This window comes from Heptranchias perlo, unplaced genomic scaffold (genome assembly GCF_035084215.1).
Source record: "Heptranchias perlo isolate sHepPer1 unplaced genomic scaffold, sHepPer1.hap1 HAP1_SCAFFOLD_47, whole genome shotgun sequence".
Classification (NCBI taxonomy): domain Eukaryota; kingdom Metazoa; phylum Chordata; class Chondrichthyes; order Hexanchiformes; family Hexanchidae; genus Heptranchias; species Heptranchias perlo.
In genome coordinates this window covers 4,426,846-4,453,221 of record NW_027139484.1, presented here as the reverse complement: position 1 = coordinate 4,453,221, position 26,376 = coordinate 4,426,846, and the positions used below count along the sequence as shown (strand labels likewise).

Genomic DNA, 26,376 nt, shown 5'->3' with positions numbered 1-26,376 from the left:
TGAGTGTGAGGGAGCTCGAGGCTCTAGCTGAGCAGTTTTAATCGCTGGCTTTGTTTTTAATCAATTCCCTTTCACTATCTCTCTCTCCCTCCAGAGGACTTTTTTTTGTGGAAATGCTGTAACATGAAGATGTGGAAAGAGATTTTTTGGGAGGAGGAGGATTCCTTGGACAAGAAGCTTTCTCTCCACAGGGGACTGACCGAGGCCTTCACCACAGGCTGCACCCAATTGGGCTCACGTGAGCTGTGTTTGGGTCACTGTGGGATCACTGGGAGCACTGTAGGAACACTGGGTGCACTGTGGGATCACTGGGATCACTTTGAGAGCACTGGGACACTCTACGATTACTGCGACACTTTTCATCACTGAGGCAATATCACTGGGTGCACTGTAGGATCACTGGGTCACTCTGCGGTGACTCTGGGATCATTGGGTGCACGGTGGATCACTGGGACAGTTTGCATGTCTGGGGCACTATCACTGATTGCACTGTGGGATCAGTTGGTCACTGTGGGAACACTGTGGGATATTTATTTACCCAGTTGGGCGGAATGGCCCCTGTTTCTCTGCTGTACATTCGATGTAATTCTATGTAGTCTACAAATATATATAATGTTGTTGTTGTCGTGAAGCAGGGAACCCCGGAGAGACTTCTTTACCCAGATGGGCCGAATGGCCTCTTTCTGTGCCGTGCTGTAGTCTATGCTATATATATATATATCTATAGATAGATAAATACATTATATGTACAAGAACATGTTGTTGTAAAATAGAAATAGCTGTTTGGCCGAATGGCCTCCGTGCTATATTGTGCTGTACTGTACATTCAATGTAAAATATATATAACTATACAATTATATCATATATTATGTTATACTACATTTTCAAGAATTTGTTGTTGTAGTCAAATGAGGAATTATGGGGACAATCGTTACCCAGATGGGCCGAATGGCCTGTATCTGTGACGTGCTGTATTCTACGTAATATTTATGTGAAGATATATTATATTGTATAATACGTACAAGAAGTAGTTGTTATAAAATAGAAATAGCAGTCGGGCCGAATGGCCTCTGTACTGTTCTGTACTGTACATTCGAAGTTAAATATATATAAATATATTATTAGATGAGAAACTTTATTATATCTTCTACTCCAGGAGTTGTTGTTGTCAAGTAAGAAATTCAGGGAAACTTCTTTATCCAGATGGGCTGAATGGCCTGTTTCTGTGCCGTGCTGTATTCTATGTAAAATATATATTAAATTCGATAACCCCCGAATCCGGGCGCGGGGGTCGATTAACCCCCACATGATTAACCTGCACCCGGTCGTTGAGATGCAGAGAGTCCGTCAGATTGGTGCTGCCTGGTGATTTCCCTGATTCCTGCGAGCAGTCAGGCCTCGCTGCGCAGTTGAGCGGCTTCTCACCAGCAGAGGGGCCCCGATATTTCGTGAGTGGTGAGCACCTCTGAAAGGCAGGTTGCACCTGTTAAAGGCAGCCTCCACCTCTGAAAGACCGGCTGCACCTCTTAAAGGCAGGCTGCACCTCTTAAAGGCAGGCTGCACCTCTTAAAGACAGACCGCACCTCACAAAGTCAAACATTTGATTCAGATATAAACGTCCGGCGTCATTTCATCTCGTATAGTTTTGATTGGTAGCTTCTTTTGAATAAAACAGACCATTGCTTAAAATGACTGGCTCCCAGTCACTGTTTTGAAGCCATTTATCAGCCTGTCTTTTTCAAACTGGTCAGTCTGTTTGGAATCTCTGAGAATGTTAATCAAGTCGACAGCTTCCATAGTTTGTGAGAAAAAGACAACAAAGAACCAGGATGTTCGAAAGTTCGGTTACAGTTTCGTGTAATATTTGTGAATTATTTATTATTTTCTGTTCCAATAAGGATCTGGTTGAGCTTTACAGTAAAACTGTTGTCTTACTGCTACTATTTGTTTGTTCTCTTACTGTTTCATCAATTTGTTCGGCAGTTAAAATCTAAAACAAGATCGAGTGTAGTGTGACTCTGTCACCCTCTGAAGAGCAGGCACTGTTAGGCACTGGATAGAACGAGTGGGCTGAGATAATCTGAAGGGGTTTCACTGTTCATTACCTGGAGCCCTTCAAATATTACATTGATATCAGGACAAGCGGAAACACTGAGACACTGGGATTGAAGTCTCACCTAACAGAGGAGCTGCTTTTTCAAGCTTAGAAATACAGCTGATTTTAAATTAGCAAAATTTCACTTCATTAAAGTAGACAAAAAGGCAACTATCTCTGAACTGTCTCCATTATCTGAAAAACACGGACATTTTACTAATCGGGGAATAATGATCTTGTTCAAAAAATACAAATTAAAAATCAATTCTAATCTTTTTAAAATAACGAACTGATTTAAAGCATTCTCCAACCAAACAAAAGCACCGAGCATTCCCAGGACATTGAGAGATTATGTGAGTGGGCAAATCTGTGGCAAATGGAGTTCAATGTGGGGAAATGTGAGGTCATCCACTTCGGATCTAAGAAAGATAGATCAGAGAGTTTTCTAAATGGTGAGGAGCTCGGAACTATGGGGGAGCAGAGAGATTTAGGGTCCAAGTACAGTAATCATTAAAAGCTAGTGGACAGTTACAAAAATAATTAAAAAGGCTAATAGAATGTCGGCCTTTATTTCAAGAGGGCTGGAATATAAAGGGGTGGAAGTTATGTTCCAGCTGTACAGAGCTCTGGTTAGAGCCCATCTGGTGGACTGCATTCTGTTCTGGGCACTGACCCTCAGGAAGGATATATTGGCCTTGGAAGGGCTGCAGCGCAGATTCACCGGAATGATATCGGGGCTAAAAGGGTTAAATTATGAGGACAGGTTGCATAGACTAGCCTTGTATTCCCCTGAATAAAGAAGATTATGGCGTGATTGAATTGAGGTTTTGAAGATGATGAAAGGAGTTGATAGGGTAGATAGAGAGAAACTACTTCCTCTGTTGGGGGAGCCGAGAACAAAGGGCCATAACCTTAAAATTAGAGCTCGGCCGTCCAGGGGTGATGTCAGGAAGCACTTCTTCACACAAAGGGTAGTGGAAATCTGGAACTCTCTCCCACAAAAGTCTGTTGAGGCTGGGGGTCAATACAAAATTTCAAAACGGAGATTGATAGACTTTTGTTAGGCAAGGGTATTAAGTATTAAGGAACCAAGGCGGGTAGATGGAGTTAAGCTACAGATCAGCCATGATCTAATTGAATGGCGGAACAGGTTGAGAAGCTGAATTGTCCACTCCTGTTCCTATGTAACATGCTCGAGTGGCTGAATGGACTCATCTTGTTCCTATGTTACATGCTCGAGGGGCTGAATGGACTCCTCTTGTTCCTATGTAACATGCTCGAGGGGCTGAATGGACTCCTCTTGTTCCTATGTAACATGCTCGAGGGGCTGAATGGACTCATCTTGTTCCTATGGAACATGCTTGAGGGGCTGAATGGACTCATCCTGTTCCTATATTAACATGCTCGAGGGGCTGAATGGACTCCTCTTGTTCCTATGTAACATGCCCGAGGGGCTGAATGACGTCCAGATCCTGTATAACAGTCTCGAAGGGCTGAATGGCCTTTTCCTGTTCCAGTGCAACAAGCTCGAGGGGCTTAATGGCCGAGTCCTATTCCAGTGTAATAAGCTCACGGTGCTGAATGGCCTTCAGTTCCCGTATAACACGCTCGAGGGGCTGAATGGCCTCCTCCTGTTCCTATGTAACAGGCTTGAGGGGCTGATTGGCCACCAGATCTGGTGTAAGGGGCTCGAATGGCTGAATGGCCTTCAGTTCCCAGATAATAGGCTCGAGGGGCTGAATGGCCTCCTCCTTTTGCTATTTGACAGGCTTGAGGGGTTGATTGGCCTCAAGTTCCTGTATAACAGGCTCGAAGGGCTGTATGGCCTCCTCCTGATTCTATGTAACAGGCTTGAGGAGATGATCGGCTTCCAGTAACGATGTAACGGGCTTGAGGAGCTCAATGGCCTCTTTCTGTTCCTGTCGAACAGCCGTGAAGGACTTGCCGCCATTTTGTCCAAGATGGCCGCCGTGCCTACAGACATTTTGTCCAAGATGTCCGGCGAACTTGCCACCATTTTGTCTGAACATTCGAGCCGGACCTTTCAGGAGCGAGATTAGAAAACATTTCTTCACACAAAGGGTGGTGGAAGTTTGGAACTCTCTTCCGCAAACGGCAATTGATGCGAGCTCAATTGCTAAATTTAAATCTGAGATAGATAGCTTTTTGGCAATCAAAGGTATTCAGGGATATGGGCCAAAGGCGGGTATATGGAGTTAGATCACAGATCAGCCATGATCTTATCAAATGGCGGAGCAGGAACGATGGGCTGAATGGCCTTCTCCTGTTCCTATGTTCCTATGATATTATTTATATGGAATTCCGAAAGGCATTTGATAAGGTTCTACACAAGAGACTGTTGGCAAAAATGAAAGTGCATGGAACTTGAGGCAACGTATTGACATGGGTAGAGAATTGGTTCGGAGATAGGAGACAGATTTTGGGGATAATGGGTACATACTCCAATTGGCATCATGGGACTAGTGGTGTCCCCCAGGGATCTGTAACTTGGGTCTCAGCTAGTCACCATATTTATCAATGACTTAGATGAAGGAACAGAGAGTCGTATATCCAAGTTTTCTGATGACACTAAGTTAGGTGGTAGAGTAAGTAGTGTGGAATGCGATTGGAAAGTTGCAAAGGGACATTGATAGATTAAGTGAGTGGGCAAAACTATGGCAGATGGAGTTCAATGTGGGGTAATCCACTTTGGACCTATGGTCATGGTATTTTCCAAATGGTAAGAAGCTCGGAACTGTGGAGAAGCAGAGAGAATTAACGGTTCATTTACATAAATCAGTAAAAGCTAACGGACGGGTCCAAAAATAATTTAAAGGCTAACGGAATGTTAGCCTTTATCTCAGGGGGCTGGAATATAAAGAAGTCGAAGTTATGTTCCAGTTATATAAAGCTCTGTTTAGACTGCGTCTGGTGTAACTGCGTTCAGTTTTGGACACTGCACCTCAGGAAGGATAGATTGGCCTTGGAGGGAGTGCAGAGCAGATTCACCAGAATGTTACCGGGGCTAAAAAGGTAAATTATGAGGACAGGCTGCATCGACTCGGCTCGTATTCCCTCGAGTCTCGAAGATTGAGGGGCGGTCTGAGCGAGGTGTTTAACATGTTGAAATGATTCGATAGAATAGAGAGAGAGAATCAATTTCCTCTGTGGAATCAAGAACGAGGGGGACATAACCTTAAAATTAGAACCATGCCATTCAGGTTCGAAATCAGGAAGCACTTTTTTACACAAAGGGCAGTTGAAGTCTGAAATTCTGTCCCCCAAAAGGTTGTGGATGCTGGGGGTCAATTGAAGCTTTCAAGACTGAGATCGATCGATTTTTGTTGGGTAAGGGTATCGAGGGATAGGGAGCAAAGGCGGGTAAATGGATTTCAGTTACAGATCACCTGTGATCGAATTGAAGGGCGGAACAGCTTCAAGGGGCTTAATGGCCTCCTCCTGTTCCCTGTGGAAATGTTGAGAATATGCTTTGTTGAGGCTGTGACGTCAGGGTCAACCCCTGTCCAAACAAGGCAGGCCACATTTGGGAGTTTAATAACTTTGAAATGAACATTTTTCTTTTGTGACTTGTGCAACTTCGATCAATTGAATAGTTATGAGAGAGTCAATGCAGTCATTCGAACTTCTGGCTAATGACTGAAGCAGAAGTTTCTGTAGTGTCGTGGTTATCACGTTCGCTTTACACGCGAAAGGTCCCCGGTTCAATCCCGGGCAGAAACATTATGTTGGAGCAAATTTATTTTTTCTCTGTGAAATAGCCGGTCCTGTTAAATTTAACACAAATTCGTGGTCTCACGAGCATTGAACATTTTAAACTAACCCCTTAAAAATACACTGTGTCAAATGAGAAGGGATAAAAAGTTCATCGCACAAAATAAATTATTAAACTTTTCCAACTTCCTTCAGTCGCCTTTCATTCTGCAAAATAACGTTATCGGTTAATTAATGGTGATGAAAACAATGATTGTTTTTTTTTCTTCTCAAAGACTTTGAGTCAGTTCATGCGATTTACATAACAAGTGTTCAAAATTTACTTCCCTGATCGGGAATCGAACCCGGGCCGCGGCGGTGAGAGCGCCGAATCCTAACCACTAGACCATCAGGCAACTGTTTTAACAGCCTTATCAGATGTAGCATGGATTTCCCTTTCTCTGTGATTCAGCTTTTAATTTGTTTTCGCTCTTGATTGCGGATATTCCCGTGATTAAATAGGAGTAAAGTACAATAGGCTCAGGAAACGGCAACGCATCTAACTCGAAATCAGAAGGCTGCGTGTTCAAATCACGTCGGGGTCACACATGTTCTTCGCGCTGGTTGGAGTCTGAATAATTAGGGAATTCATATTGCATTGCCTTTTTCGCAATAAACAGATCCCTGCTCTGAATTCTGCCTCACTCGTTCCCCAGTGTCAGGGAGAGAAGCGTCTGATTCCCTCATTTATTTTTTGTAAGAAACATGCGCAAACATGCTTATTAATTCAAAATCAGCCTGCAGCTCCACACGCAGAGAGATAAACACAGCCAGAGAGACAGGCAAACACCGGGAAATAGACAAACCTGTTTCTCAGAAAATTGCCTGTACCTCCACGGTCGAATGTAAAGGCTTTTGTTGTTCACTTTCGTTCCACACCTTGGAATTCAGGAGAATCTGGTACATGGTTTGTCGGACAAGGCACGGGCGCGATGGCCCGAATGGCCTGCTTCTGAGCTGTATCCTTCCACGATTCGAAACTCAGCGCCTGGGGCGAAGCCAGCAGCTGCCTCGCTGCAATAATGGACAAAATGGAAACATTTTTGCAGGCCCGGCGAATTCAGTCGATAACACATGGTTGTGGGTTCGAATCCCACGTTGGGCGAATTCTGTTTTAAACTTTTACGCTGCTTTCGTGAGTGAACCCTCCGCTTGCTTGACTGTCAGTGCAAGAGACGAGTCTGTGAGTGCCGCGCAGTGTGCAATGGTCAAAACATTAAAAGGAGCAGAAGGTTATTCGGGGTTCAGATACACAAACCTCTCTGATGAGCCTGAGATTTTGTCAGAGGTTGCTGCCTCCCCTACATCTCTTGCCCTCTGACGAGGCACTTGCTCCGGTTTCAATTTACAAACTGGGTGAGTTGGTGATCGGGTGTCGGAGAGCTGGTTTGTGATCTGAGCAGGAGACTCAACGGCCCCGGGTGAGACAGAGAAAAAAATCAGTCCAGTCCCGGCCCCAATCTGCGGATGTGGAAGCAAACACGGGAGGAGGGTGCGGTGTGAGGTCCCTGTCAAACCAACTGCCCGAACAAAGCTGGCCACAGTCACAGAATCAGAATGGCTACTCCCTGAGGGTGGGAGAGAGCCGATTCACGTGGAAAAAGGATCCGGACGAGAATGATCTGATTCATCAGGTTAGGGGAGGGAAATTAGGGAGCTCCTTCGGAACGTTAATTATTTGAAAATGAAGACGTTTTCCTGTGTAACTTGTGTTGTTTTGATGAATGACATTTTTGTATAAAGGCATCCGTAGAGAAGGATTGAGAGCTTTTAGGACTAGAGGGGAAACAGAGGAGATTTTTTTTTCACACCGAGGGTTGTTCCGATCTGGTAGCCACTCCCTGAAAGGGCGGTGGCAGCAGCTTTCATGGGAACTTTCAAAAGGCAATTGGACAGGTACTTGAAGAGGACTGATTTGCAAGGTTACGGGGAAAAGGCTGGGTTTTTTGGATTAAATTGGACAGCTCTTTCAAAGATGAGGCAGGGCAACACGGCCGAATGGCCTCCTTCTGTGCTGTAATATTCTACGATTCCATTCCATGATTTTAGTGTGGGACAGGACAGGTGTTGTTTAAAGTGAAGTGAAACTGTCCCAATCAGAGCAGAGAGAGGTGACTGGTCAGTTCCCCTCTGTCCAGTATAAATCACCAGCGGTTTTTTGTGGTGTAGAGGTTACCAGTTCGCGTTACACGTGAACGGCCCTTGCAATTTATGTTGCAATTGCTGTTTACATTCTATATTAATGACTGAGATGAGGGGACCGAGTGTAATGTATCTAAGTTTGCTGATGATACAAAGGTAGGTGGGAAAGTAAGCCTTGAGGAGGACGCAAAGGGAGGTGGACAGGTTAAGTGATTGGGTAAGAGGGTGGCAGTTGTGGTATAAGGTGGGAAAATGTGAAATTGTCCACTTTGGTAGGAAGAATCGAAAGCAGAATACTTTTTAAAAGGTGAGAGTCCAATATATGTTGGTATTCAGAGGGAGTTGTGTGATTTAATTGAGGTGTACAAAATTATGAAGGGCCGAGATAGAGTGGATGGGATGGACCTATTTACCTGAGCAGGGAGGTCAATAACCAGGGGGCATAGATTTAAAGTGATTGGTGGAAGGATTAGAGGGGAGCTGAGGAGAATTATTTTTACCCAGAGGGTGGCAGGAGTCTGGAACTGACTGCCTGAAAGGTTGGTAGAGGCAGAATCCCTCGTTACATTTAAATAATACTTGGATATGCACCTGAATTGGCGTAACCAAAAAGGCTCCGGACCGAGCGCTGGAAAGTAGGATTCGGCTGAGTGGCGCATTTTCGGCCGGCGCGGACATGATGGGCCGAATGGCCTCCTTCTGTGTTGAACATTTGCTGTGATTCTCCAAAATTGGCATTTGTTTTTTGTAACAGCAAGTCCTCTGATCAGGAATCGAACCAAGGCTGTGGCAGTGAGAATGCCGAATCCTAACCACGACACCACCAGAAAACACATATCAGGTTTTTAAATATATCTGGGAGTGTTTGTATTAGGTTCAAATAATATTTCTGGTTTTGTGACTCTGTTCGTTGCAAATGTATTTACATATACCTGTATTATTTATTTATTTATTGGGGTGCATATATACTAAAGCTACTTTTGGCGCTGATAAGAGTCTGTATAATTCCGCAATTCATGCTTTAGTTGCGTTTTCACTGGTTCCCCAGTGTCAGGGAGGAAAGTGTCTGATGCACTCTTTCATTTAATGTTACTAACAGAAGACAAACACTCGTATTCGTTCAAAATCAACCTGCAGATGGACACATACACAAATAGATAAACACAGACAATGATATGGACGTTATCTTGGGATTGCTGCACATGGACACCCAGGGGCGAGTTTACTGCAATGACAGACAAGAGTGGTTGGGTTTCTCAGGCCCGGCTCGCTCAGTCGGTAGAGCATAACACTCTTAATCTCAGAATCGTGGATTCGAGCTCCCCGTTGGGCGAATTCGCTTTTAAACTTTTTATGTTGCTTTCAGGGGAGAACCCAAGCTCTGACTCCACCCCCGACCTCCCGTGCAGTGTCACCGCGCACATTGTGGCCGCGCCCGGGCTGATTTCTCTCTCTCTCACCCGGGACCGCTGAGTCTGCTGCACCGTGATCACCAACTCATCCAGTTTGTGAATTTAAACCGGAACAGGTGTCTCGCAAAGGGCAAGAGAAGTCGGGAAGGCTGCAACCTCTGACAAAATCTCATTCCCATTAGAGATTTGTGTATCTGAACCCCTGACACTTTCTGCAACTTTTACAAGTTTTGACATTCACTGTACAGGACGCAGCACCAAGGGGCTCGTCTCTGACACTCACAGTGATGCGTAGGGCCGTTTTCACTCGTAAAACATCTACTGTGATATTGTGATATTGTCTTTGACTCCCTCACCAGCGGAAAGGGTTTGTCTATCTACCTTTCAAAATCATAAAAAGCCTTCTATATTCCAGTGGATACAAGTATGTAACCGATCCTCATAATTTAACCCTTCGAGCCCTGCTAACATTCTGGTAAATCTGGCCTGCGCTCCTTCCAAGGACAATATACCCTTTTAGAGTAAAAGGGAATAAAACTTGAAATGAGCGTCACTGAGGATCAGTTTTCTCTCACTCAAAGTTATCTGTTTCGTGAAGTAAAAGATGCAGCTTTTCAAGAATAAGGGAGCAGCCACTGTCGCCCTTTTTGGCAGGAGAAAAAGTCTCCTCCGTGGATGTGTATGGAGAGCAAGTTTCAAAGCAATGTTCACACTCGGGAATCTTTCGCATGTGAAGCAAACACTACGGAAACCGCTGCTATCTCATTAAAAACAATGGGGAACTGACTTAGTCTCCTGTCTCTGTTCTGACTTGGAATGCGTTGCTTCTCCGTCCAGCAAAACTTAATATGTTACAACACAGAAGGAGATCATTCGGCCCATCGTGCCTGTGCTAGTTCTTTGAAAGAGCTATCCAAGATGTCTCACCACCATAAGCTTTTTCCTCATAAGCCCTGCAAATTGTTTTCCTTTTCAAGTATTTATCCAATCCACTTTTGAAAGTTACTATTGAATCTGCTTCCACCGGCCTTTCAGGCAGCGCATTCCAGATCATAACAACTCGTTGTGTAAATTATGTTCCCTCATGTCGCCTCTGGCTCTTTTGCCAATTACCTTAAATCTGTGCCCTCTGGTTACCGACCCTTCTGGCACTGAAAACAGTTTCTCCTTATTTGCTCTATCAAAACCTTTCATAATTTTGAACATCTCTTTCAAATCTCCCTTTAACCTTCTCCGCTCTCAGAGAATAATCCCTGATTCTCCAGTCTCACCACATAACTGAAGTCCCTCATCCCTGTTACCATTCTAGTAAATCTCCTCTGCACCCTCTACAAGGCCTTGACATCTTTCCTAAAGTGCGGTGCCGAGAATTGAATACAATGTTCCAGCTGCAGTCTAACCAGTGTTTTATAAACGTTCAGCATAACTTTGTAGCTTTTGTACTCTATGCCTCTATTATTAAAGTCCATTTCACCAGGCTCTCTATGTCCTCCTGAAGTCTGATACGATCCATCACATTGCTTACTACATTCCCGAGATTCGTGTCATCTGCAATCTTTCAAATTATACCCTGTATACCCACGTCCAGGTCATTAATGTATGTATCAAAAATGAAAACTTTTTGCAGTGTGACTTGTGTGATTTTAAGCCTAGTTTATATAACATCTTCTCATAATTTAACTCCTTAACCCTGGTAACAATCTGGTGAATCTGTGCTGCACTCCTTCCAAGGCCAATATATCATTTCAGATTAAAAAGGTATAAACTTGAAATAAGCGTCACTGTGGATCAGTTTTCGCTCACTCAAAGTTATCTGTTGAGTGAAATAAAAGAAAGCGCTTTTAAAGAATAAGGAAGCAGCCACTATCGCCCCTTTTGACAAGTCTATTTTGTGGCACTTCATCAACCGCCTTTTGAAAGGCCATTTACACAACATCAATCACATTGCCCTCATCAGCCCTCTGTCAATTCACCACGAAACTCAATCACGATTTGCCTTCAACAAACCCAAAGTGGCTTTCCTGTCCAAATGACTATTAATTTTGCCCCAGATTATCTTTTCTAAAAGCTTCCCACCACCGTGGTTAAACTGACTGGCCTCTCGTTGTTGGGTTTATCCTTACACCCTTTTTTGAACAAGGGTGTAACATCTGCAATTCTCCAGTTCTCTGGCACCAAACCCTGTATCTAAGGAGGATTGAAAGATTATGGCCAGGACCTCGGCAATTTACACCCTTACTTCCCTCAGCAACCAAGCATGCATCCCATTCGGACCAGGTGAATTATCTACTTTAAGTACAGCCAGCCTTTCTAGTATCTCCTCTTTATCAATTTTCACCCCAACCAGTATCTCAACGACCTCCCCATTTACTGTGATTTACTGTGATTAGGCAGCATTTCCTACCTCGGTAAAGACAGATGCAAAATACTCATTTAGAACCTCAGCCATGCCCTATGCCTTCATGTGTAGATATCCTTTTTGGTCCCGAATCGGTATTTCCCCTCCTCTCACTACCCGTTTACTATTTGCATGCCTGCTTATAGATGACTTGTAATGACTTGATGAAGGGATCGAGTGTAATGTATCCAAGTTTGTTGAAGATACAAATCTAGGTGGGAAAGTAAGCTGTGAAGAGGGCACAAAGTATCTGCAAGGGGATACAGACAGGTTAAGTGTGTGGGCAAGAATGTGGCAGATGGATTATAATGTGGGGAAATGTGAGGTTATTCACTTTGGTAGGAAGAACAGAGAACTGAATATTTTTGAAATGGTGAGAAACTATGAAATGTTGATGTCCAGAGAAACTTGAGTGCCTGGACACCTGAACTCCAGGTTGTGCTAACCTAGTATAAGCATCCAAAACCTGATGACAGAGAAAGTCTAAAAAAAATTAAGACAATAAACAACCCTTGGTGGTTTCTGAGAGTCAGCAAAGTGGGATGGTTTACGACCATGAGTTAAGATCAGTGGTGCTTACGTACAGAACAATGCAGCCGAATCGTATAAAGATAGGGCATGCTCCCTTCTCAAATGTTAGAGCTCTCAATAGGGGACAGTCAGAAGTCCATTGCCACAGGCAGTCCGCAAAGGTCAGGTCTGATATACCTGGATTCGCAGACAGGTCAGGTTGTGTTCATTGCTTGTCATTAATGTAATCTGTTGACAGTTGTATTGTAATAATAATACTGTTGAATGTAATGTTGAAGACACCTGTCGTGCAACTCTGTTGTAATCAGTCTGTTAAAATTGCTATTTTGTAACCACTCGGGCTAAAATCAAGCGGACGTTATTGTTGATGGATTAACAACCCATAGTTGCGACAGTAACGGGAGAAATCCGCAAACGAACATTCACTTTATATATAAGCGTCACACCCACAATTTATATTTTCACACGTTCTTTTTTGCAGTTCTCACCAAAGTCCAAACATCGAAAGTCCACGTGTTTTTCAGAAGTTTCCCGTCCTGTTATGTATTTTGAGCAGTTTCCCACATATATAAACATCATACCATAGTTTATATTTTCACACGTTCTTTTTTGCAGTTCTAATCGAAGTCTAAACACCGAAAGTCCACGTGTTTTTCAGAAGTTTCCCGTCCTGTTATGTATCTTGAGCAGTTTCCCACATCCATTTCCTGTGATGTGATAATTCTGGGTGCAGGATGAATGTAATTGGATTTGCTGCAGTCCGCCGACAGCAGGCGATAGAAGCGAGCGCCATGCTGCCGCTGACAGGTGAAGGACACTTCTGATGCTGCCTGACATCTGGTGGGAGTGGGCGGGGATTTGAAAGCCAACCCATTCCACCAATCTCGGAGCTCTAAAGCGGTGCTTGACAACCATTGATAGAAACAAACACACACTGTAGCATCCAGGCCTCGTGGCGCAACGGTAGCGCGTCTGACTCCAGATCAGAAGGTTGCGTGTTCAAATCCCGTCGGGGTCACAATTTTTTCCCTGAGAGCCGGTTTGAACAATTCTGCAATTTAAGTTTTCTTTGCGTCTTCACAATTAACAGAACCCTGCTCGAAAGTCTGCCTCTGGTCGGGAGGGAAGCATCTGATGACCTCATTCATTTAATGTAAAGAACAGAAGACAAACACACATCTTCGTTCAAAAACCACCCTGCAGGTGGACACATAGTGAGATAAACAAAGGGCAGAGATGCAGACAGTATCCGGAAACATAGGGAAATAGACAAGAGACATAGATTGATCGCTTTGTTATCAGAAAATTGACTGAACTTCCACGGTCAATGAAAGGGCTTTTGTTGGCCGTTTTCCCATTGCACCGGAGAATTCGGGAGAACTTGGTGGATGGTTGGTTCGTATTCCCTTGTCCCCCACCATTGGAAAAGGTTTGTCGATCCCACCCGACTAACTCCTTTCAAAAGCCAATCTGTCCAAAGCCAATATATCCTTCCAGATTAAAAGGGAATAAAACTTGAAATGAGCGTCACTGTGGATCAGTTTTCTCTCACTCAAAATTATCTGTTTAATGAAGTAAAAGATGCAGCTTACAAAGAATAAGGGAGCAGCCACTGTCTCCCTTTGAGGCAGGAGAAGAAAATCGATCTGGATGCTTGAGGAGACCAAGTTCCAACATAATGTTTCTGCCCGGGATCGAACCGGGGACCTTTCGCGTGTAAAGCGAACGTGATAACCGCTACACTACGGAAACCGATGGCATGACATGTAACACAATGGACAGCTGAATGGTGTGCTCTCTCTGCTCGTACTTGGAATGTGTTGTTTCCATTGCAGCAAGAGACACAGACAGTGGCTGCTCCCCCTTATCTTTAAAAACTCTCAGGGTACTGGGTTTGAGCCCCACGTTGGGCGAGTACCGTTTTAAACTTTTATGCTGCTTTCACTGGCCAACAGTGCAGAAATAATGCAGAATAAAGCATGGTATAGGTAGTCAGAATGGCCGCGCGGTCTAAGGCGCTGCATTCAGGTCATAGTTTGTTTTGGAGGCGTGGGTCCGGATCCCACTTCTGACAGTGCTTATTTTTACCAAGACGTGGAAATATTTTATTTGTGGATTGGGCTGCAGCTGATTTTTCTGCCAAGTTGATTTGCTCCTCCCACAAAAGCAACTGGCTTTGTCATGCAGATGTGACTTAAGTAGTTTTGAATGGTGAAATGTTTGACATATTAATGACCTGGAGAAAGAAATAGAACAGCAGTGGGAAGCAATAAAAGCGCTGATCAATAGAGTCCAAGAGAAATATATCCCACGACAGAGCAAGAAAAAACTAGCCAGAAATGACACACCAGGGTTGAATCAAGAAATAAGGACAAAATTAAAACTAAAGAAAAAGGCACACACTAGACAATAAAGGAGAGAGGGGAATGTGAAAAGACTGTGAAAGAAGGCTAACGAACTATTAGAAAGGCAAAAAGGAATAACAAAAAAGCAAAGTATTCTAGACACATCAACAGCCAAAGATATTTAGGATAGGAATAGGGCCACGAAGGGATACACACGATAAACTGACAGGCAATGACAGCGAAATGGCAGAATTATGAAATAGTCACTTTTCTTCAGTATTTACCAGGGAGTCTAATATTGTGGGCATGACAGGAGAAGAAGAGATCAAACAAAGTATAAAAACATTTAAGATCGAAAGGGGAGAGATAATTGATAAACTAATCAAACTTAGAGAGGAAATTTCCTGTTCGGAGCCGAACCAGAGTTTCAAACCGCTCAGCCACGCTAATTTCCGTATTACTGTTCAGGAGCTCGTTTCACAGGGACACGATTACTGCACTCCATTTAGAGAGGCTCAGTGACAGGTGGAAATTGATCTATTAATAGAATCATAGAATAGGACAGCGCCATTAGGATGCCATTCGGCCCATCGTGCCTGTGCTAGCTCTCTGAAAGAGCTGTCCAGTTAGTCCCACTCGCCTGCTGTTTCCCCATAGCCCTGAAAAAGTTTCCATCCAAGCGTTTATCCAATTCCCTTTTGAAAACTGAGAGTTAAGAAAAACAATATTGAAAGGGGTGATGGGGCCTCTGCAGCGTCGATGTAGATTGTGTGATGATTGAAGTTATCAAGATGGTTGCTTTACACATGGTATGTTGTGCAATCATCCTGAAATATCTTCAATATCCAATACAAATTGAATTGTAAACCTGATGGACAAACACTGGAAAACAAGTCACGAGTGAACGCAAATCATCTGTGACTCGTTTTCAGCCTCACGGCACTTTAAATAAAGTGAAATAACTTTGCATTGAAAAGATTTGGGATTTGCATCTGTGCCTTTATCTGTTCCATTTCTTAAAGTTGCTGGTGTCTGATGATGTACACGCCTCTGCTCCCTCTATTGAACAAGAAAGGAGGTGTTTGACGTTGACGGACCTGTTGGTTATGAGCTCATCCTGTTCATTGAGTGGGTTCGCGTCCTTTAAACGGCGTCAGCTTTAGCCCAGCGGTGAACTTCGCAGCAAACAAGTTCATCACCGTCTCACCGCGGGCACTGACTGACATTTTTATTGTTATTTCTTTCAGACCTAAATAAATAGTAACCGTGATTTCAAATTTGCACCAAGTGATTTTTAGATAGTCGCCTTTAAATGTTTCAAAGGCGACTCTTAATTGATGATAGCCCTGCCATTTCACCAGCCGTGCTGAAAACAAAACATGTCTCTGCTTTTCGCGTCTTTTTTCGAAAGGCAAAAGATATATTTCCCGTGACCTCTGAAGGATGGACAAGTACATTTCAGAAAGCTGAAGCAAGTTCACCGAGCTCAAATCGTCTGACCACGTTAAAGGCGATATATATATATATATGTAATTTATGCAGGTAGTTCCTGTCTGTTTCTGTGGTTGTCTTTTTTTCTGTGTGCATCCATCTGCAGGTCGATTTTAAATCAATATCATGTTCGTGTCAGTTTGTTGCATGAAATAAATAAGGGTATCAGGCGCTCCCTTCCCTGCCACTGGGGAGGTACTGAGTCAGGGTTTAGACCAAACATCTGTTTTTTTGTGACAAAGAAATTAAAACCTTCATTCGGGAATTATCCAGTCTCATGTGAGCGGTGAAAGAAACAGTGACCCCGATGTGATGTGAACACGCAGCCTTTTGATCTGGAGTCAGACCTTTGCGCGACGCACTCTGAAGACAGGATCCTGGATGTTATTATATGTATGAATATTCCTCAAACACCGTTTCATTTATTGGTTGAAGAGATCGGGCTTTTCAAATCTCCGCCAGGTTCCACCGGGTGTGAGACAGTATTGGAAGCAGCCTTCAACCCCAATATCACGCTGGCTTTCATCGCCTGCTCTCAGCGGACTGCATGAACAGGGCTGGGAGATATGGACTTTGTTCACATTATTCAGCGATGTAAATCGTTAAATATTTAATAATTTTTAATGGGGACAAGGTTTCAAAATACTTCCGCCCGGTTTCGAACTGGGGACCTTTCGCATGTTAGGCGAACGTGATAACCACTACACTACGGAAACCTGATGCCTCAATGGCCGGCTTATGGATAGAACCCCTCAGCCAAACTAATTTCCGTATTACTGTCCAGGAGCTGATTTCACAGGGATACATTTACTGCGCTGTATTTAGGAAGGCTGCAGAGAAGGATCGGTGGAGATGGTCAGGCAGGGAATCCCAGAGCATCGCGCCCACACAAACATTTCACTGTTTTTTTTTGCATGTGCCTGATATCCGACAGCAGTGTAAATTATGGCGAGTCAGGCATGCTCAGATGACATTGTTCACAGAGTGTTTTCTTGCATCCAGATCACACATTAGAAAACTTGAAATGAGATTAAGAGATCGGAGCCATTTCAAGTGCTCCCAGTTACTGCAGATCAGGAATAAAAAGCTGGCACCGGCTTCAGAATGAGGAAATGAATCCTAAAGTGGGGAAAGAAGGTGCAACATTCGTCCCTGGGTGGGCGGGCTCGAACCACAATTTTTTTAGTTAATAGCTAAACGCGCTAACCGATTGCACCACAGAAACCATCCGCTTACTTTTCTTGCAAGATACAGTAAAGCAGCGTGTCATCTAGCCAAAGTTTCATGTTGCAGCCACAGAAATGCAATTGTCCACTATTCGTGTTACTTTTCTGGAAATAAAGGATGGGACATTGTTTGTGGAAACATGGAAACGGTCTGGTCTCACTCACAGCATCGATATCACCGCCAACCAGCTCTCCTGCAACCGGCGCGCCCACCGGTGCTTTGTCTGTTACTCAGCAGCACTGTGGGAGAACCTTCGCCACACGGACTGCAGCGGATCAAGAAGGAGGCTCACCACCACCTTCTCAAGGGCAATTAGGGATGGGCAATAAATACCGGCCTCGCCAGCGACGCCCACATCCCATGAACGAATAATTAAAATATTAATTTCAGATTCTGCATCAGTTTGAGTTGCTGTATTGGATTAAGCTGTTGTATTCGTTTGAGGTGCTGTATTAGTTTGAAGTACTTTATTGGATTGAGATACTGTATTAGATTGAGATGCTGTATTAGTTTGAGGTATTATATTAGTTTCAGGTTCTGTATCGATTTGAGGTACTGTATTAGTGTGAGGTGTTGTATTAGTTTGAGGCACTTTCTTAGTTTGAGATGTTGTATTAGTTTGAGGTACTGTTTAGAGCCCTGATTGACCTGTTATTTTATCAGGGATGGGATTTTGCAATTGACTGAGGCTGTTTCCCGTACTGGGGGAAACACTCCCAGTTCAAATGGACGTGTTGCACCCATCATTCTATGGCAGCTGCAAAGGTCCATTTGACAGGTTGGTGGGGGAGACCCTCTCTCATTGCAGTCGGCCACTCTGTCACTTTGGACAAAGTGTGGCCTCCACCACCCTCCTCCTAACAAGAAAATTCACAAACTTGCAAACTTACCCCGGTGTCGAGACACAATTACCCACCTTGCGGACCCCCTCAGATGTACATCTTCTGGATGGGGGCCGCCTTCGCTGCAGTCATGACCTTCTCGGAGGGCGAACAGCATCACCAGCCTCGCCGGCCACGCCGTCCACCTCTGACACGTGGATCTCCACAACACAGTGCTGTGACAGATCCAACCGGAACAGCAGGAGGGAGGGCAACCGCAGAGAGAGATGCATCGCAGAGGGCACTACACTCGCCACAGGGTCTACAGACCGAGGCTAAGCTTCCTGGACCTCTCTGAGCAGCAGTGCACACAGAGGCTCAGAGTCACTCGACATGTGGTCGTGGACATCTGACGCCTCCTTCATGCTGAGCTGTTCCCGGCTGGCCCGAGCACGATATTCTTACCTGTCACTGTCAAAGTCACCACTGCCCTCAGCAACTTCTCCTCCGCATCCTTCCAGGGTGCTACCGGGGACATCGCCGACGTCTCTCAGCCGTCTGCACAAAACAGCCCTGCAAATACACCTACACCCACTCTGCAGTGACACAATGGGTGGCATCAGTTGTGGGTCTTGATTGTGATCCTCAGGAAAGGGCATTATTGCACAAACCAGACAAGATTCGCAAAGACGTGGCAGTAGTGGTGACAATATAATATGTTATGTGAGTTGATCAGAAATTAAATATAAGTAAAAACCATGAAAACCCTCAAACACCCTTGTGCATCCCCTTCATGCTCACGACACGTTTGCCTTACGCTTCCTACTGCACATATTTGATGCATGCCCTGTGGCTGCAGCACAGGTCGTGGCAGGTTGAGTGAGGCTGACCGTGAAAGAGATGCATGAGAGGGTGAGTATTAGATAGAACCATGAGATTGTAAGAGGATTGGGTTGAGTGGTAGTGGAGGTATGAGTACTGGCGAGGTGAGTAAGTGCAGGTAAGATAAGGATGAGGTTTGAGTGCGTATGAGGGGTGATATGTCAGAGTAGCGTTGGCAGTGCAGAAGGAGATGTGGGGTGGGGCGGTGATATGGCAGACGGAGTGTAGGGGAATGAGTAAGTGTACTCACTTCGGCTGACCAACTTAGATCATTGAAGCGCCTCCTGCACTGTATGCAGGTGCGCGATATGTTGGTGGTGCTGGTGACCTCCTCTGCCACCTCGAGCCAGGCCTTCTTGGTGGCAGAGGCAGGCCGCCTCCTCCCGCCCGCCGTGGGGGGGGGAAGAACTCTGTCCTCCCGCTCCTCCTCACCCCATCCAATAATACCTGGAGTGAGGCATCATTAAACCTGGGAGCAGCCTTCCCCCTGGGCTGCTCCATGCTGTATTTTTTCCTATTTCCTGCAGCATCAGTCAGTGGAGGACTGCCCCTTTAAATAGGTAAGGAATCTTACAACACCAGGTGAAAGTCCAACAGTTTTATTTGAAAATCACAAGCTTTCGGAAGCTTTCTCCTTCCACACCTGACGAAGGAGAAAGCCTCCGAAAGCTTGCGATTTTCAAATAAAACTGTTGGACTATAACCTGGTGTTGCAAGATTCCTTACATTTGTACACCCCAGTCCATCACCGGCATCCACACATCAGGGCCTTGAAATTGGGCTCCTCCTGCTGATAGACGGTAATGCGCATGCGCAGTCCGCCCGACGCGCAGCTCAGCAGCGGGAAACCCGGAAGACCAGGTAAGTGGCTCCAATTTGGCTGCGATTGCGTGCGGAGCGGACTGATTTCACCGGGGGCGTCACACACGAGCCCAGTCGACCCCCCGCCGCGAACCCGCCACCATGCTCATATCGGGCCCATGAAGTTCTGACGGGGCTTGAGAGGGTCGATGCTGAGAGGTTGTTTCCCCTGGCTGGAGAGTCTGGAACAAGGGGGCATAGTCTCAGGATAAGGGGCTGGCCATTTAATACTGAGATGAGGAGGAATTTCTTCACTCAGAGGGTAGTGAATATTTGGAATCCTTTACCCCAGAGGGCCGTGGATGCTGAGCCGTTGATTATATTCAAGGCTGAGCTCGATAGATTTTTGGACTCCAGGGGAATCAAGGGATATGGGGATCGGGCGCGAAAGTGGAGTTGAGGTCGAAGATCAGCCATGATCTTATTGAATGGCGGAGCAGTCTCGAGGGACGCATCCTAACCCTGATCCTATTTCTTATGTTCTTATGTATCAGTTACCATGTTCAATTTAACAATTAACAGCATTTTTTTCCACCGTGTATTGGTTATCATGACTATATGAACAAACAACTGTAAATATATTCCCCAGTGTATTGGTTATCATGATTATATATTAACAATCAACTGTAATTTTATTCCCTTATGTATTAGTTATTATGTCCAATTTAACTACTAACTTTCAGTTTATTCCACTCTATCAGTTATCATTTTCATTATAACAATTAACTGTAATGTTATTACTTCTATGATTCTATGGCGATCAGAGAAAGAACAAGAACAAATAAAAACAGAGATTTAGGGAGAAACAGAAAGAGGGAGAGAGGAGAGAGGGAAACTGATAGAGAGAGGGCAAGAGAAACAGACATGGCTTTCTGGAAAGTGCAGACTGTTTCTGTCGCGGGATAACCGCGGCTTAAAGTGCTCTGTTCGATCAGGCAGAGACACTTTCTATAATAGGGGGAGGGGCTGCATCTTAACACAGAGTCAGACACACACTATTTGATAAACAGGTATGACATTTGCTCACCGTTTTTAGCAGACAACCAACAAGGAATCATTTTATGAATTTGATCCAGAAACATTGAGGTTTATTTAATGATGCCAATGGACGATTGCATAACTTGAAGAGATGTGGAGCTGTGTCCTCTCCTCACTGGGCAGACTGATCCTGGGCTTGTACCTCGACAGATTCGGCTTTTCCTATCCTGTCCCTTGCTATCACGATGCACTGGTTTAATTCACAGTGCTGAAACTGGGGGTCTTCCCCGAGACCAGATGCTGTCACTCTGAGATCTTCATGTACATTGTACCTTCAATCCTATTCATATCTTGACATCTGTAGCTTGGCTCATTCATACAGGTGGATTTGGATTTCATTCCATTCTAGTGTTAGCTGTGGTTCAGTGGGAGCACAATCGCTTCTGAACCAGAGGGTTGTGTGCTATAAGCCCGTGAGAACGCTGGTATTCAGTGTCCCAACAAATACATGGCAAGGGACCAGATGAACCTTTGACCCCTTCACCTTACCTCCTCACGAAGGAACCGTCTGGGTTGAACCTCCCAGCCCATGTCCAGAAGTGAATGATGCCTAATATTGCTCACTGAACTGTCTTACATCTCCCAGTTCAGATTAAATGAGTTCACCTCACCGACCATTAATTAGGATCCCCAAAAGCTACTGAGTGAATGGATTAACACTTTCTTACCAAATCTTCAAAGAAGTCAGAGAGTAAACCATGAACAAAAATGGTTGATTGGCTTGGACATCATAATTACCGTTGTTTAAACATTGAGTATAGCAATAATAAGTACATATAAACAGTTGTATACAGGGTCATGTATCAATCCTAATAACATAATGAATAGGCTGATGCTTAACACAATGAATAACCGATTGTAAAAGCAGCTGAGAGTATCACTGTAATTCAGCATTAGCTGGATCACTGATTATCACATTATAATTTAGATCAGTGTCTGACACGACTGCAGATTGGTGAGATTAATTTAAGATTCACTATTTAGATATCTGACAATTTAACCCCATTAGATCGCCAGTCCAGGGAATAGATTAGAGAATAAATTCACCTCGGGCGTTAGAGCAAAACGGGGACAGCGAGTTGGCAGCTCGTTTTTCACTCCGCCTGATTTTACATTCCCGAGATGAGATGATAAATCAGGGCCCCCTTCGTTTCAGTGGATGTAACTGTGGAGCCCCATGCTGGAACCTTCCTGTCTGTACATTGACCCAGAGTCCCACTGCAGCCCAGACTGAGCCCCACCCTGGGCCCTTCCTGTCTGTACATTGACCCAGTGTCCCACTGCAGCTCAGACTGAGCCCCACACTGGGCTCTTCCTATCTGTACATTATCCCAGTGTCCCACTGCAGTCCAGACTGAGACCCACCCTGTGCCCTTCGTCTGTACATTGACCCACTGTCCCACTGCAGCCCAGACTGAGCCCCACCCTGGGCCCTTCCTGTCTGTACATTGACCCAGTGACCCACTGCAGCCCAGACTGAGCCCCACCCTGTGCCCTTCCTGTCTGTACATTGACCCAGTGTCCCACTGCAGCCCAGACTGAGCCCCACCCCCTTGGGCACTTCCTGTCTTTGCATTTACCCAGTGTCCCACTGCAGCCCAGACTGAGCCACACCCTGGTACCTTCCTCTGTGTACATTGACCCAGTGTCCCACTGCAGCCCAGACTGAGATCCACCCAGTGTCCCACTGCAGCCTAGACTGAGCCCCAACGTGGGCCCTTCCTGACTGTACATTGACCCAGTGTCCCACTGCAGACCAGACTGAGCCCCACCCTGGGCCCTTCCTGTCTGTACATTGAACCAGTGTCCCAATGCAGCCCAGACTGAGCCCCACTCTGGGCCTTTACTGTCTGTAAATTGACCCAGTGTCCAACTGCAGCCCAGAATGAGCCCCAACCGGGGCCCTTCCTGTCTGTACTTTGACCCAGTGTCCAAATGCAGCCCAGACTGAGTCCCACCCGGGGCCCTTCCTGTCTGTACATTGACCCAGTGCCCCACTGCAGCCCAGACTGAACCCCACCCTGGGCCCTTCCTGTCTGTACATTGACCAATGTCCCACTGCAGCCCAGACTGAGCCCCACCCTGGGCCCTTCCTGTCTGTACATTGACCCAGTGTCCCACTGCAGCCCAGAATAAACACCATCCTGGGCCCTTCCTGTCTGCACATTGACCCAGTGTCCCATTGCAGCCCAGACTGAGCCCCACACTGGGCCCTTCCTGTCTGTACAATGACACAATGTCCCACTGCAGCCCAGACTGAGCCCCACCCTGGGCCCTTCCTGTCTGTACATTGACCCAGTATCCCACTGCAGCCCAGACTGAGCCCCACCCTGGGAACTTCCTGTCTGTACATTGACCCAGTGTCTCACTGCAGCCCAGACTGAGACACACCCTGGGCCCTTCCTGTCTGCACATTGACCCAGTGTCCCACTGCAGCCCAGACTGAGCACCACCCTGGGCCCTTCCTGTCTGTCCATTGACCGATTGTCCCACTCCAGCCCAGACTGAGCCCCACCCTGGGCCCTTCCTGTCTGTAAATTGACCCAGTGTCTCACTGCAGCCCAGGCGGAGCTCCACCCTTAGCGCTTCCAGTCTGCACATTAACCCAGTGTCCCACTGCTGCCCAGACTGAGCCCCACCCTGGGCCCTTCCTGTCTGTACATTGACCCAGTGTCCCACTGCAGCCCAGGCGGAGCCCCACCCTGGGCCTTTACTATCTGTAAATTGACCCAGTGTCCCACTGCTGCTCAGACTGAACCCCACCCCAGGCCCTTGCTGTCTGTACATTGACCCAGTGTCCCACTGCAGCCCAGACTGAGCCTCACCCTGGGCCCTTCCTGTCTGTACATTGACCCCGTGTCACACTGCAGCCCAGACTGAGCCCCACCCTGGGCCCTTCCTGACTGTGCATTGACCCAGTGTCCCACTGCTGCCCAGACTGAGCCCCACTCTGGGCCCTTCCTGTCTGTACATTGACCCCGTGTCCCACTGCAGAGCAGACTGAGCCCCACCCTGGGACCTTCCTGTCTGTACATTGACCCAATGCACCACTGCAGCCCAGTCTGACCCCACCCTGGGCCCTTCCTGTCTGTACATTGATCCAATGCCCCACTGCAGCCGAGACTGAGCCCCACCCTGGGCCCTGCCTGTCTGTACATTGACCCAGTGTCTCACTGCAGCCCAGACTGAGCCCCACCCTGGGCCCTTCCTGTCTGTACATTGACCCAGTGTCTCACTGCAGCCCAGACTGAGCCCCACCCTGGGCCCTTCCTGTCTGTACATTGACCCAGTGTCTCACTGCAGCCCAGACTGAGCCCCACCCTGGGCCCTTCCTGTCTGTACATTGATCCAGTGTCCCACTGCAGCCCAGACTGAGCCCCACCCTGGGCCCTTTATGTCTGTACATTGACCCAGTGTCTCACTGCAGCCCAGACTGAGCCCCACCCTGGGCCCTTCCTGTCTGTACATTGACCCAGTGTCCCACTGCAGCCCAGACTGAGCCCCACCCTGGGCCCCTCCTGTCTGTACATTGACCCAGTGTCCCACTTTAGCCCAGACTGAGCCCCACCCTGGGCCCTTCCTGACTGTACAGTGACCCAATGTCCCACTGCAGCCCAGACTGAGACCCACCCTGGGCACTTTCTCTCTGTACATTGACCCAGTGTCCCACTGCAGCCCAGACTGAGCCCCACCCTGAGCCCTTCCTGTCTGTACATTGACCCAGTGTCCCACTGCAGCCCAGACTGAGCCCCACCCTGGACCCTTCCTGTCTGTACATTGACCCAGTGTCCCACTGCAGCCCAGACTGAGCCCCACCCTGTGCCCTTCCTGTCTGTACATTGACCCAGTGTCCCACTGCAGCCCAGACTGAGCCCCACCCTGGGCCCCTCCTGTCTGTACATTGACCCAGTGTCCCACTGCAGCCCAGACTGAGCCCCCACCCTGGGCCCTTCCTGTCTGTACATTGACCCAGTGTCCCACTGCAGCCCAGACTGAGCCCCACCCTGGACCCTTCCTGTCTGTACATTGACCCAGTGTCCCACTGCAGCCCAGACTGAGCCCCACCCTGGGCCCTTCCTGTCTGTACATTGACCCAGTGTCCCACTGCAGCCCAGACTGATCCACACCCTGGGCCCTTCCTGTCTGTACATTGACCCAGTGCCCCATTGGGGACCATCCAGCCCCGGATATCCGGCAGAATCAGCGCTGTGGGACCGGGTGACTGAGTCTCGTGACCCTGTCGCTGGGCCTCTGACGTCACAATGGGAGACGACGCTCGCTCAGCTCGAGCTGGAAACCGTTAAAGGGCCGTTCGGATTTGAACCTGGAGCGCGGCCGGTTAAAGGGGAGGGACAGGGAATCGGCCAAAAATGTTCATATCATGAGACCAGGAATGGTTATAAATTGAAATGTTCATATCATGAGACCAGGGATGTTAATAAATTGAAATGTTCATATGATGAGACCAGGAATGGTTATAAATTGAAATGTTCATATCATGAGACCAGGAATGGTTATAAATTGAAATGTTCATATAATGAGACCAGGAATGGTTATAAATTGAAATGTTCATATAATGAGATCAGGAATGGATATAAATTGAAATCTTCATATCATGAGACCAGGAATGGTTATAAATTGAAATGTTCATATAATGAGACCAGGAATGGTTATGAATTGAAATGTTCATATAATGAGACCAGGAATGGTTATAAATTGAAATGTTCATATCATGAGACCAGTCATGGTTATAAATTGAAATGTTCCACACTTCGTCCGGGTCTGGATTCCCGCAGTGACTCCAAGTGTCTCCTTCCGTTTGAACTGAACTGATTCTCCCTCAACCTGAAACAGATTAAAGATTAAACAGGAAATAAACAGATTGAACAACAGTGTAAATAACAGGGAGACTGGGGTTAATATTTCAATAATAATTACAGACAAATATTATCCATAAAAGAGCCTGAATGCCAGTGATGTTTTATTTATTACATTAAACATTAACACAAACACTCACCCGATCCGCTCCTGACTCTTGCGGGTCAGTATGAGGGAGCGGAGAGCGGGGACAGATCGGTCTGTGAAGGAGTTTGATCCCAGGGACAGACCTGTCAGTGATCAGTTTGTACTGAGAGCGGAGACAAGATCTTCGGTGCAAGAATCTGTGAGACCGACATCATCCAGACTGGGGATGAGAGAGAGAGAAATAACAGGAATCAGGGTAAATCCCCAGTGTTTATTAATAACACTATTACTGATACTAATAATAATGTCCAGTGTTTATTAATAACACGATTACTGATACTAATAATAATGTACAGTGTTTATTTATAACACTATTACTGATACTAATAATACTGTA

The 26,376-nt window shown here is 46.1% G+C and overlaps 5 non-coding genes across 5 annotated transcripts; 2 read left to right on the top strand and 3 right to left on the bottom strand.

Moving 5' to 3' along the window:
• Positions 1–5,763: 5,763 nt before the first annotated feature.
• trnav-uac (transfer RNA valine (anticodon UAC)) lies at positions 5,764–5,836 on the top strand. The gene has a single exon. It is a non-coding gene; the product is annotated as a tRNA-Val (tRNA).
• Positions 5,837–6,150: 314 nt separating this feature from the next.
• trnae-cuc (transfer RNA glutamic acid (anticodon CUC)) lies at positions 6,151–6,222 on the bottom strand. The gene has a single exon. It is a non-coding gene; the product is annotated as a tRNA-Glu (tRNA).
• Positions 6,223–13,295: 7,073 nt separating this feature from the next.
• trnaw-cca (transfer RNA tryptophan (anticodon CCA)) lies at positions 13,296–13,367 on the top strand. Its single transcript has one exon. It is a non-coding gene; the product is annotated as a tRNA-Trp (tRNA).
• Positions 13,368–14,028: 661 nt separating this feature from the next.
• On the bottom strand, positions 14,029–14,101 carry trnav-uac (transfer RNA valine (anticodon UAC)). Its single transcript has one exon. It is a non-coding gene; the product is annotated as a tRNA-Val (tRNA).
• A 2,727-nt stretch (positions 14,102–16,828) lies between these two features.
• trnav-aac (transfer RNA valine (anticodon AAC)) lies at positions 16,829–16,901 on the bottom strand. The gene has a single exon. It is a non-coding gene; the product is annotated as a tRNA-Val (tRNA).
• Positions 16,902–26,376: the final 9,475 nt, after the last annotated feature.